This window comes from Monodon monoceros, unplaced genomic scaffold (assembly GCF_005190385.1).
Source record: "Monodon monoceros isolate NGI ecotype Baffin Bay Population unplaced genomic scaffold, NGI_Narwhal_1 Super_Scaffold_6, whole genome shotgun sequence".
NCBI lineage: Eukaryota > Metazoa > Chordata > Mammalia > Artiodactyla > Monodontidae > Monodon > Monodon monoceros.
In genome coordinates this window covers 92314055-92328314 of record NW_021703783.1, presented here as the reverse complement: position 1 = coordinate 92328314, position 14260 = coordinate 92314055, and the positions used below count along the sequence as shown (strand labels likewise).

Sequence of the window (14260 nt, the reverse complement as noted above, 5' to 3'; positions counted from 1 at the left end):
CATCTTCCTCATAGGGTTCTTTGGAAGTTTAAATGAAATATGTGTAAAACACTTAATACAGGGCAGGGCACCAGCCACATGCTCTATAAAGGTGAATGGTTTTTAAGAATGTGAACTGAAATACTTTCTGAAGAAACATGACAACCTATGTTAAACCTTTATTATTTATTTAACTCATTTTTTCTACCAAAAAATACCAAACTGCCTTTTCAACTTCTCCATTTGACGTGAGGATGTCTCATAATCACTGTAGATTCAGTACATCCCAAACTACACTCTTCATCCCCTCCGCCCCCGTACCACCCCCGGACCCCATTCTCCTGTCTCCACTGTCTCAGTCAAGGGTATAACTGGGACTTCCCTGGCGGTCCAGTGGTTAAGACTCCGTGCTTCCACTGCAGGGGGCACGATTTCGATCCCTGGTCAGGGAACTAAGATCTGGCATGCCATGCAGCACCGCAAAAAAAAAATAAGGAGGGGGTATCATCCTCCACCCAGGTGCTTGGGTCAGAACCTCAGAGTCATCCTGGATTTCTCACCCCACCCCAGTCCTCTCACAGTCCATCAGCAAGTCCTGTCATTCCTGCTTTCACAATATGTATCTCAGATCCACCCATAATTTTTTTTTTTTTTTTTGCGGTACGCGGGCCTCTCACTGCTGTGGCCTCTCCCATTGCGGAGCACAGGCTCCGGACGCGCAGGCTCAGCAGCCATGGCCCACGGGCCCAGCCGCTCCGTGGCATGTGGGATCCTCCCGGGCCAGGGCACGAACCCGTGTCCCCTGCATCGGCAGGCGGACTCTCAACCACTGCACCACCAGGGAAGCCCCATAACTCTTCATTTTCATTGTTGTCATCATTTCTTACTTGTGGAGGCCTCTTAGCTGGTGTTCCTGGGCCTACTCTTGCTCCGCTCCAATCTGTTTCTAATTAATTGCTGGAATGGCCTCTTCAAAATCAAATCAGATGATAGCAAGTTGCTAATAAGTGCAGTGAAAATGTTATTTCATGAGGGAATATTTCTCTCTTTATATATATGTTAAATATATACTCATATATATACAAATATACATGAAATGACAGCCATTTATTAGACATTTAGAGATCCCAGGCCAGTCCCTTCATTTTATAATGGCAAGAACAAATGCTAGAAGGATATTCTGCTCAACATGCTACACTGTCGTCAGAAAGATGGTCACTATTTGGAAGCTGGCCCCCTAGCTGATTTCAACTGGCCCCCTAGTTGATTTCACAATCAACTTAATGTTTCTGTCCAAGAAAGCACATTCCATTTCCCATGGCTACGGATTATAAATTATAGCTTTAGTCCTACATTTGAGGTAGTGTTTTACTGAATCTCTAAAGCATCTTGCTGCTCTCTTATCTCTCATCATCTCTACCTTAGCTTATTTTTTTAAGTGTTTGAATAAATAAATCTCAATGGAATGGTGTTGTGATATTAGTGACATTTTAATTATTATCTTTACCCTTCTTTTATACACATTGTTATCCCAGCAATCTTCCTTTCTAAAAAGCCAATTTGACCTTTGAGCATACCACTGCCAAAAGTCAGTCAATATCTACCCACTACCCTTAGGGTTAAATTCAAGAACTCTCTAGCCCCATCGTCACTTCACATTCTAGTCACATGGACTGCACAGGGTTTCCTTGCTCACTAACGCCTCTGAGGGCCCTGTGCCTAATTCCCTTCTACTCCTCTTTTTTTTTTTTAATAAGGGGTGCTATTTATTTATCTATTTTTGGCCACATCGGGTCTTAGTTGCAGCATGTGGGATCTTCATTGAGGTGTGAGGGCTTCTCTCTAGGTGTGGCGCACAGGCTCTCTAGTTGAGGCATGTGAGCTCAGTAGTTGCGGCATGTGGGCTTAGTTGCCCTGTGGCATGTGGGATCTTAGTTCCCCGACCAGGGATCCAACCCACGTCCCCTGCATTGGAAGGTGGATTCTTTACCACTGGACCGCCAGGAAGGTCCCCCTTCTACTCCTCCTTTAAGATCTGCCTCAGGTGTTAGCTCCTGAAAGCTTCCTGTACCCTTCCTGGTTGCACTAAGTGTTCCTCCTCTGAGAAATACCATATAGTACTGGTAATATCCATGGGTCTGTTTTCTTCACACAACAGAACTCTTTGACAACAAGGACTATCTATGTCTTACATTAACTTTGAATTTGGTATCGGGTAGGAGTTCAATGAACATAAGCTGAACTGAATCCTGACGTGATTCCAATAACTCAGTACTGCAGTGTGGACGCTTCCACACTGCGCTGGGCAAAGATGAAGCTAGTTGCAACTTCCAAGATGGGCCTGGCCCTCACAGAGGACGTAAACCTTGTGGTCACGTGTGACGCTCAGCACCTCAGAGAAAGACAGGATTCTTAAATTTTTTCTCAACTGCAGACTATCAGGATAAGACCGACTCATTTTCAGTTCTCTATTGTGGTTAGTTTCTGCCCCGGCTAAACATTCTTCTCCAGACTTATCAGTAGTCTAAATTCTATACCAACTTCATAAAGTAGCCCATTATTACATATCTTGCTAACAGACAAGCTTAGGACACTGGCCAGCTCTGTCCTTTGCCTGCTTGGCAGTTGGTCCCGGACGCTTGCCGGTGGTCAGTGATGGAAAAGGAGTTAAAACAGAGGAGAGGCAGGCGGGGGGAACTGGGCAGTTTTCCAAGTACTCTGGAAACCAGTTTTCACAGGACAGCTTCATTACTTTCTCCGCAGGGCTGTAAACCTCTGTATCAGATGCACTCATATTCAAGATAAACAAAATTTAATTCTAAAATCAACATTTAAAATTATCTAGTTGAAGTTATCTACAGCACTAATTTCCTTCTAAGGTATGAGTAATGGCAAATTCCTTCCAAGCATCATTTTGAAATGTTCAGAACTACACTGCAATCCTTCCATCTGATCATGTGTAGCCACGGCAGTAAACTATTTGAACTGCTCCAGTTTTCTCTATTCTCTTGCAGAATAACCAGACTGGTCTTGAAATTCACACAGAGGGGTGGGAAGGTTCAGTGGATCTTGGACTAAATCAATTCCCAGGCCCTGCAAAACTTCAAGTAGGTTTCAAGAGCTCCTCCACAGTTAAGTACGGAACTAAACTCACAGATGTAATTAGAACTGAAATCTTTCACAGGGTTGAAAGAAATACAAAGTCAATAAACTATATTTACTAATAACACCTCTGATATGATAAAGTTTTAATTTTCAAACTTGGTTGTTTAGCATGATTCTTTTAAATTTAGTTTCAATTCTCATTTCAAAAAAACTCAAGCAATATGGATAAAGCCCTTGACCATGGTCCTCTCTCTCCCTTCCCTGGTCTTCCCAGGACTCACCATTGTTATCTGTTTGATAACCGTCATGATTCTTGAGATGCAGATTATTAAGAATATACCTGTAAACTTTTAAGTGAATCACAAGTAACACTGAAAACCCTGACTGTCTACCTTGTTGGCGACTGGCCTAACTTCAAGCAAGATGTCCGGAAGAGATGCCTTAAGTGAGGCAGCAGATGTGAGGGTGGAGCAAAACACCAGCAAAGAAGCCCAGGAAGGTCTTCCCAGGAGGCAAGCATAGACCAGGAGATTCTGGGCAGATGGGAGGGTACCACACGTCCAGCTCTATAAGCGGGGCACCCAGCCCAAGTGGGCAAAAAGGAACCTATTTAATTAACACCAATGATAGAGTCAAAACTCTAAGGAGAGCAGGTGGAGGCTGCTCTGCTACAGGTCGATGGGTTTATTTAGCCACCAATACCTGAGGGTTGTTATTTTTCCAAGATCTGGAAATGCTTTCCAGTTTCCGATCACTTCTACTTCAGTTCAACACTTTGGAAATTCTGTAAAAAATGTTCAAGTCTGCCCACTCCTAAAAACATCCCCTTTAATCCTAAAATTTCCTCCAGCTTTTGCACCCTCCATCCCCTCTTTCCTCTCTTACTCAAGCTCTTAAAAAAGAAGCTTTTGGGACTTCCCTGGTGGCTCAGTGGTTGAGAATCTGCCTGCCAATGTAGGGGACATAGGTTCAAGCTCTGGTCCGGGAAGATCCCACATGCCGTGGAGCAACAAAGCCCGTGCGCCACAACTACTGAGCCTGTGCTCTAGAGCCCACGAGTCACAACTACTGAAGCCTGTGAGCCACAACTACTGAAGCCCACGTGTCTAGAGTCTGTGCTCCACAACAAGAGAAGCCACTACAATGAGAAGCCCGTGCATCGCAACAAAGAGTAGGCCCCACTCGCCGCAACTAGAGAAAGCCTGCACGCAGCAACGAAGACCCAACGCAGCCAAAAATAAATAAATAAATTTTTTTTTTTTTTTTTTTTTTGCAGTATGTGGGCCTCTCACTGCTGTGGCCTCTCCCGTTGTGGAGCACACGCTCCGGACGCACAGGCCCAGCAGCCATGGCTCACGGGCCCAGCCGCTCCGCGGCATGTGGGATCTTCCCAGACTGGGGCACGAACCCGCATCCCCTGCATCGGCAAGCAGACTCTCAACCACTGCGCCACCAGGGAAGCCCTAATTAATTAATTTTTAAAAAAAGAAGAAGTTTTTATTTGTGGTGTCAGTGTCCTTATCTCTCATACACTTGCTAAGCATCAAAATTTGGTTTCTTTCCCTATCACTCTCTGTTGTCAAATACAGTGGATATCATTGAATTTTTTGCTTTAACCTCTCTTTGGCATTTAAAAATTAGAATGACCTGAAACCCTTGTCATTTGGGCACTCCTTTCCCATCTTGATGTTAAGGATACTGCAGATCCCGTCGCTAGGCCAGGGGCACCTTGCTTTAGTTCCTGGTCCCTTGGCTGTGTCTGGGTCCCCCTGTCTCCCTAGGTTTGCAGCCAGCCCAAGGCCCCTGCCAATACTGTTGATTTTCAGGTTCTCACCATGGGCAGAGTGTTGCTGGGGGAGAAGCTGCTGCTTCTGTACATGGAGGGTTGGACAGGGGTTGTGGTAAAGGAATCCAACTCAATTCCTGTCTTCAAGGATCGAGCCTAGTTCTGATGCTCAAACTGATATGGACCATATTTAGTCCCTTTATCCCACAGAAGGGGCCAAATGCATCAGTTTTGCTATCTTGACTTAGACCATTTCCTTCCAGTCTCTTTTGCTGGACAGTCTTTCTCTACTAGTTCTTTCATTATTGGTATGTTCCTTGGGAATTCATCCTCCCTTTCTCTTTTTATTATAAACTAGGGGTCCCCAACCCCCGGGCCATGGAGAGCTGCTGGTCCTCGGCGTTAGGAACCGGACCGCACAGCAGGAGGTGAGCGGCGGGCGAGCGAGCAAAGCTTCATCTGCCGCTCCCTGCCACTCCCCATCACTCGCATCGCCACCTGAACCATCCCCCTACACCAGTCCGTGGAAAAATTGTCTTGCACGAAACTGGTCCCTGGTGCCAAAAAGACTGGGGACCACTGTTATAAACTCATGTCCTTATTCTCTCCCACAGATTTAACTACTAGCTATATCTTGATGACTCCCAAATCTCTCTCTAGGGCTCCTCTTTCTTACAATCTTCAAAGCCATCTATAGAGCTTCCTAATGTCAGTGGACTTCTGTACCCCATGTTCCACAGGTCCCTAAAACGCAACGTAATGACACAAAATAATTCGCCTCTCTACAGAATCCTAGCGTCCCACTCAAATAAAAACGCAACGTAATGACACAAAGTAATCTACCTCTCTACAGAATCCTAGCGTCCCACTCAAATAAAAATCTGGGACCATCATCAGCATCTTGCTCTCACTAAACTCTGTCAATTCTAATCCCCAAATATTTCAACAGGTACGTTCTTCCCTATTCCTACTGTCACTGCCTTAGTTCCAGCATAGTTTCTCACCAGATTTATTCCATTTGTTTTTTAATTGATTTTTTTACCCTCAAGACCCACCCCACCCCCACTGCCATTAGAATTACCGTTGTAAAGTGCAAAACCACAGTGCCTTTGCAATGTCTCTCATCCATCTTCAAGATGAAATCTGATTCCCACTGCGTGGTATAAGGCCCAGGATCCATTCTCCTCTCAGCTTCATTTCACAAAACCACATTGCTTTCAATTTCCCTTAAGCACCACATGGCTTCGTGTGCCTGTGACTTTGTACATGCTGTTTCCCCTTGGACTCCTTCCCACTCACAGGGCAAATTTCTTCGCAACCTTCAACATGCAAGAAAAGGGAAACCTTTCCTATGAAGTTTGTCTTGATTCCTCTCTGGATGGGTCCTTCCTCTGGGTTAGCAACCATACTTGTATATTTTTCCACTAGGCTTGTTTATGTCGTGTATACTACAAGGTCATAAGCTTCCTGAAGGCAGAAACTGCTAAGTCTTTTTATCACAGTATCACCATCATTTGAAACAGTGCTAGTGCAAAGGATATTCCAATAAGCTCTTATGAAATAAAAACATACATTTTTGGGGAAAAAGAAAATCAACTCAATACAATATTCTTAGTTTACTCAAATAAGGATGCTGCTTATCACTTGTAACAATATATCCAGGGGGACTTCCCTGGTGGCGCAGTGGATAAGAGTCTGCACTCCCAGTGCAGGGGGGCCGGGTTTGATCCCTGGTCAGGGAACTAGATCCCAAATGCATGCTGCAACTAAGAGTTTGCATGCCAAAACTAAGGAGCTGGTGAGCCGCAACTAAGGAGCCCTGGAGCCTCAACTAAAGAGTCCACCTGCCACAACTAAGACCTCATGCAACCAAATAAATATTTAAAAGGAAACAAACAACAACAAGAAAACAATACATCCAAGGCCACATTACAGATTCCATCCATCCATTCATTCATTCAGTGAATGAGCCACCTGCCAGTTATCATGCTCTGTTCTAGAAACACCATGGTGAAGTTATGCTAGGCTCTCGGGGCAGTGTGCTACTTGCATGGACCCACAGACTTCCAGGGAGAAGCTGTGAAGAAACTGTGGGACTGAGAGCAGGACCCTGGCATAAAGATGCTAAATTTATTATATCTTGTAAGTCAGGGAGGGTTGCCTAATAAAAAACAAACTCAGTCTGAAGCAGCGATGATGAAAAAGGCACGTGCTTCACCTTCAACCACTAATCCAGTTTGGTCAAATGGAACTAATGCCCTCTCACTTAGTCCAGGGCAACTTGTCAATTCTTTAACAGAAAGTAAAGCTACCCTCTGAAGACCTACACACACTGCAAATCACTTGGAGATGGGGGCGGGATGGTAGGGAATAATGACTGCCAGCTACAAGAACAGCAAAGGCAGCTATTGGAACAGCAGATTCAACTCAACCAGCTTTCCTGATGCTTACAAAATGCCCAGCACTATGCTCAGCGTTTTCAGAGCAAGGGCCTCTGACCAGGTTTTACTGAAAGCATTGGCCACATAAGAATCAAACAGATTAACATGCTCAGCTTCTGTACCCAATTCATTGACGATCTATGATCAAAAAGCCTTTATTCTTTTTCCATACTGTATATTTTATGTAGGTTTTTAAAAAATCAAATAGCTATTTCTATGAAGGTTCTTCATAAAATTTCAAACGCATATTGGTTCTCCATTAAACCAGTAAGTGAAATTTTAATATTGATATTGAAGATAATAATAATATGAATAACCATTAACTATTTATGCTGTGCTCAGCAATATATATCATGGACATCTCAAAAAACTCTCGTTTAAGCTATGCTCCCTGTCCTCAGAGGTCTTAACACTGTTGATAAGTGTTGATAAGAAAACTAGCACTCCAATCAATTCCACAAAAACTAAGCACTAAGCTATGTGGCACAGAAGTTTTGAGGATGCAGAGAAAATGGTGGGCTAGACAATCTGTGCAGCCTTCAGAGAGAAACGAAGATTCGTGCTGGAATTGACGGGATCTAAAGCAGTGATTCTCAAACGTTTTCGGCTCAGGGTCTCTTTACATTCTTAAAAATTATTAAGGACCCCCAAAAGCTTTTGTTTAGGTGGGTTGTAATTATCAATATTTACCACATTAAAAATTAAAACTATGAAAAATTTAAAATATTTATTCATAAATATTTAAACATACAAATGATTATGTTAACATTTTAAAATTAAAAATCATATTTTAAAGGATATAAAATTTAAGAAAAGTGCCATTTTTTAACATTTTTGCAAGTGACTTTAATATTTTGCAAATATCAGACAACAGCTGTATCCTAACATCTGCTTTTGCATTCAACCTTTTGCAGTACCGCATGCCATGCAGCCTCTGGAAAACTCCACTGTACACTCAGGAATGAGTTTAAAAGGCATATATCATCTTAATGTTATTAAATAATTGTGATTTCATGTACCTCCTGAAAGGGTCTAGATGGAGGGTGAGGAGGGATCCATGGATCACAATTTGGGGGATCATTAATTTTAAAAGAGAAAGAAAATGGTATAAGCAAGGGCTGGGCAGGAAGGAAATGTGTGGCTCGAGAGCCATAACCTCCAAGTACGCAATGATTACCCCTAAAATCTTGGCTACAACCAGGCTCACCTCCATCGTGAGCCTCAGAGACAGAAATGGCAGGGCAAGGTGGGGACAAGAAGCCTCCACCTCACTCCATGGTGCGTCTGTGCCTGTGGAAGAGGCTCTGCTGCCCTCGGCAACATTCCCTGGAGGCCACGTCAGGCTTTCCTCTCTGGCGCCTACACTGTGCTCTCCTAGAAGTTGTAAATGGCTCACAAGAAAATGCCTTGCCGGGCCTTCCCAAGGCTGTGTTTACTAACTACTAAATCATCTCCCTGCTACAGTCTCAAATTCTTCAGACATTTCTTGATCTGGCTGTCTTAAAAAGCACATTTAACATCAGCCACGTAGCCAGTTTTTCCTTGCCAATAATCATGGGAGTTTGCTATTCGGTTCCCGTGCATCTTGCGACTGTAAAAACAGTTCCCGGAGCATCATATGTCATGGATCTAGTTGCCATAAACTGAAAACATTTTCTTCATATTTTGTGGCACAAACTAAAAGCATTCTGGATGCGATTTGCATACAGTCCATCTCTGGCCAAAAAAAGAGGTTTAAATATATGGATAGACGGAGAAAGGGGGGTGGGTCATTACCATCGTTAAACTGTTTTATCATCAGTGTTCGATAGTGTATAACTATGGTAAAATTCTAAATTAAAAAATAACATTCTAAAATTACCCTGCAATAAGTACAGTTGTTCATTTTATGTAGCAAGCTTTAAGTTGTCTAACAGTTATTTTATAGCTGAGAGAAGCACAGATGAAACAGAAGCTTCTTTTTTGGTCTTTTAAATAAAAAATATAAAAAATAAAAACAATCATGAATCTATATAGTTTTCAGTCTTTTTTATTTTATTTTTTTAGTAAACATATTTATTAAGGCCTCTTTGACCAGAAGAGAATGGATCATTTTGAAGTCAAAGTGAAACTAAAACTTTAAAAGAGATTTCTGGTTCTGGGAATGGTAAACTAGGTAATTCAGACGAACCATCCTATCTTGCTAAAAACAGCCCAGAAAATCTGGACAAAATATAAAAAAATATCTTAAAGGCAGAGAAGCACCAATAAGTTAATTAAGAATTACCATACACAAAAATCAATTCCAGTTGAACTATCTACCCCAAAGGGGAAGTTAAATAATAAAGCTTTTGGAAAACAATGTAGGATAAGGTTTCCATTACCTAGGCATAGGGAAGGATCTCTTAAACAGGAAACAAAAAGTATCTATTATCAAAAAACAGACAAATATAATGATACCAAAATTCAGCTTTTGTTCACCAAAAGACATCCTCAGAAAAACAAAAAAGCAGGTCATATAAAACCAATAAAGGGCTCATATTCAAAATAATAAAGAGTTCTAAAATGAAAAAAAAGGCAGATAACAATAGGAAAATGGGCAAGAGGCAAGATGAGGCACATCACCAAATAAACAAACAAACTACATTATCTAAATGGCCAATAAACATATGAAAAGGTGTCTAGCCTCAATAGTAAGAAAAATACAAAAGAAAATCACAATGGAAAATAAAAAAGAAAATCATAATGACATAACATTATATACCAGAATAACTAAAAATTTTAAAGTCTGATAATAACAAGTGTGGCCAAGGATATGGAACAACCTGAACAATCATGTACTACTTGTGTGAATGTAAACTGTTATATCCACTTTGGAATACAGTTTGGCATTATTCTTCTAAAGTTAAAGACAGACATACTCCATGATCCAGCAATTGCTCTCCCAGGTATATACCCCAAAGAATTCATGCACATGTGCACCAAAAGATATACAAAAATATTCAGAGCAGCACTATTATAATAGCCCCCAAGTGGGAACAACCCGAATATTCTCAAGAGTAGAATGGATAAATATATTCTGGTGTATTCATAAAATGGAATACCATACAGAAATGAAAGTCAAGAAACAACAGCCATACACAGCAACATGGATGGATCTCACAAACATAATGACCACAAACAAAACAATATATAGCGTGTGACTCTGTCCAAAATCAGCCGCAACTATAATGTTTAGAGGTACATAGGAAGGAAAGAAAGAAATCAGAAGAGTGGTTACCTGTAGGTGGGAGTGGGGGGGGGGATCACTAGAAAAGTCACTAAAAAGAGCTGCTGGGTCCCTCCCTGCAATGTCCTATTCTTTGACCTCAGAGGTGGTTATTTTAAAATAACTAAGTTTTACATTTGTATTTTATGCACTTTCTGGTTGTGTGATATATTTCACAATAAAAAAGAATGAAAGCAAAACAAAAATAAAATTAATACAAAGGAAAAAGTGGTTATCTTTGGTATAACTTTAAAAATTAGATGACAGAACCCCAATTCCTTAGCTGGCATCATGGCCCTTCATTATCCAGTCCTGTCCTTCTAGTCTTATCTCTTGCCACCCACCTTTCTTCACAAGTAGTACAAGGAGCCTGCCACACTTGTTCTCAACCCTGTGCTTTCTTTACCTTTACTCGTGGTATTTCTTTGTCTAGAAAACCATGTAGACAAAACCCAATCATCGTTCTGCAAGGCTAAGTACAAGCTGTCATTCAAGACACAGCCTGGGTGTCACCTCCAGTGAGACACCTTTTCAGGAGACACAGATTCTAGAGCCTCACTACCTGGTTCAAATTCCAGATTTGCTATTTACTGGGCATGTGACCTTGGTCAAGTTACCAGCCTTAGTTTTGTAGCTTCCTCATCTGTAAAAAGGGGTAAAAATACTACCTGCCTCACCAGGTTCCTGTAATGATTAAATGAGTAAATATATGCAAAGTGTTTGGAACATGCCTGGGAGAGAGTAAACGCTAGGTATTAGCTATTATTATTATCTAGCTACTATTACTAGCTATTATTATCAAGTATTATTATTAACTAGGTATTAGCTATTATTATCATCAATACACTCTGATAACCTCCTCCCTATCCCCCAAAGCCCCTCCAGATTAGACACTCTTCCGCTGGGTTCCCATGGCTCAGTATTATAGCTTATTTTCCTTTATACAGCTCTTATGGATAGTTACTTCCTTGAGAGCAGGAACTAAATCTTTCACATCTCAATCCCCAACATTTAGAACAGTGCCTGATATGTAGTAGATGCTCAATGAATATCTATGGAATGAATAAGCTACAAAGACTGCAAACATGTATCTATATCACATATAAGAGTAGTCCTTTTGTGGGGACTTCCCTGGCGGTCCAGTGGTTAAGACTCCATGCTTCCAATGCAGGGGGCACGGGTTTGATCCCTGGTTGGGGAACTAAGATCCTGCATGCCATGTGGCCAAAAAAAAAAAAAGAAAAGAGTAGCCCTTTGGTGCTGCCCTATTGCGTGTGTACACTACAAACTGGAAGCATCATCTTGATGAGATTTCTACAGCAAATACCTCAGAATATGGATGGAGACTCCCTCTGGCAGCAACAAATGAGAGACAAGTAATAATACTCGTCCTATGCACCTGTTGTGAGGCTACTGTGAGGTTCAAATGATAATGACTATGAAAATACTTTTTAAGTGTGAAGCTCTACAATATAAAGTTTTATCACCTTAATAAAACAACAGGATTATTGTTGAATTGCAAGTCTGGAAAGGGATTTAAGGGATAATAAGGAATTAATATAATGTAAAAATGCAATCTGACATGGTCTTAGATAAGATTTTTTATTTTCAGGTTAAAATACTTTGCAATGAAATTTTCTGATTTTCTCATTTGGTTATTAAAGATTTATGTACTGTCAAAACAAACATTTGTGTATATATGAATGTTCACAGCAGCATTATTCATAATAGGCCAAAAAATGGAAATCACCTAAATGTCCACCAACTGGTGAATGAATAAACAAACTGTGGAACATCCACCCAGTGGAAAACTACTCAGCAATAAAAAGGAACGAACTACTGATACATACTACACAACATGGGTGAACCTCAAAAACATGCTTGGTAAAAGAAGCCACCCATGAAGGCTACATATGTTATGATTCCATTTAAATGAAATGTTCACAAAAGGCAAATCTACAGAGACAAAGTAAATTAGTGGTTGCCTAGGGATGGGAGTTGGAACAAGGATTGACAGCAAATGGGCATAAAGGGTCTCTGCGCTGATGGAAACGTTCTAAAATTGAGTTGTGATGATGACTACACAACTGTGTAAGTTTACTGAAAATGTTTTAATTTCATACTTAAAATGGGTGAATTTATGGTATGTAAATTATATCATAATAAAGTTGTTTTTTAAAATACAAATATTTGGCATTCTTTTACAGTTAGCTATACTTCCCACATGTTCAAAATCCCACCCAGGGACTTCTCTGGTGGTCCAATGGTTAAGACTCTGTGCTCCCAATGCAGGGGGCCCAGGTTCCATCCCTGGTCAGGGAACTAGATCTCACATGCCGCAACTAAAGCTCTCATGCCGCAACTAAGAAAAGATTCCTCATGCTGCAACTGAGAGACCCCACATGCCGCAACTAAAAATCCCGCATGTGACAACGAAGATCCCAAGTGCCACAACTAAGACCCAGCACAGCCAAATAAATAAATATTAAAAAAAATAAAATAAAATCTCACCCACACATGGGACCAAATAACATAAAATTAACAAGAGAAATCAGCTTTTAAAAATTAAAAAATAAAAATATGTCACATACTAAATATCTTAAAAACCCAAAGCGCCATCTCTATACTTATTTTCCAATCCAGGAGCAACAAATAATGATCTTGATAAACAGGCTTTCACTGTCATTTGTTCATTTCATCCCACCTGTACAAACATGCACTCTTGCCTCATTTGCATTTATAATTGCAAATATAAATATTTGGCACAATGCCTCCCCCTTTTTTATGGCCAAATAGCAAGCATAAGAAAAAGGTAAATACAAGAAAGCATAGTGTATAATGAGATAAAAAATAATGATATACATACAATAAACAGGATTTCTAAATAGGGTATAAACTAACCCTTAGAAATCAACAGTCTTTATACAAATGTATTTCAGATTGAATTCTACAAGTCCTAAAATGCTATCCAAATTAGTTTGCTGAACTGGAATTGTTAAATTGGGTATTGCTTAAAGTAGGTCACTGGCACGGGCCTGAAAGTATTTGGTAATGCAGAGTTCTACTTGCAAAATCATTTGTCATAATGAGATCTGACTTAGACACAGGAAGAGAAACCACACTGGTTGGGTGTCAACTGTCAGTTGTATTTTATTCAAATAAATCTCATTTTAGATGTATCACACTGCAGATTCTTGAACAGGGAAATAACAAGATGAAAGAAGTGTTTTCGAAAAAAGTAAATCTGGTGGCAATGTTCAGAAAATGCCTCTTTTGCTTCCTGCTCCTTTCTCTCTCACATCGATGCAGTCTCCAAAGGCCATTAGTCTTTCTTCTGAAATGTCATTCAGGTTTATTCCTTTCTTTCTACTTCTACTCTCACTACAGTAATCCTAAGTTGTGTCAGGAGTCGTTCAAGGACAGGAAAACTGGGGAAAGAAGCCCAAACTAGAGGCCGTTAGAATAATCTAGATGGAAAAGAAGAGGACTTGGTCTCAAGCAGTGGTTCTCAAAGCGTGGTCCCCAGACCAGAAGCATCAGCATCACCTGGGAACTGGATAGAAATGTAAATTCTCAGGCTTCACTACGACCTACTGAATCAGAAACTCTGGGGGCAGGGCCGGCAGTCGGTTAAGGAGCCCTGCAGATGATTCTGATGTAGGCGTAAGTTTGAGAATTAGTGGTTTGGAAAGAAGCAGAGAA

The 14260-nt window shown here is 40.9% G+C and overlaps 1 protein-coding gene across 8 annotated transcripts in view; it reads right to left on the bottom strand.

The window, feature by feature from the left end:
• The window catches only part of TNRC6B (trinucleotide repeat containing adaptor 6B), a 259183-nt gene that overhangs the window by 198038 nt on the left and 46885 nt on the right, over positions 1–14260 (bottom strand). The gene's annotated exons all lie outside the window — the stretch shown is intronic.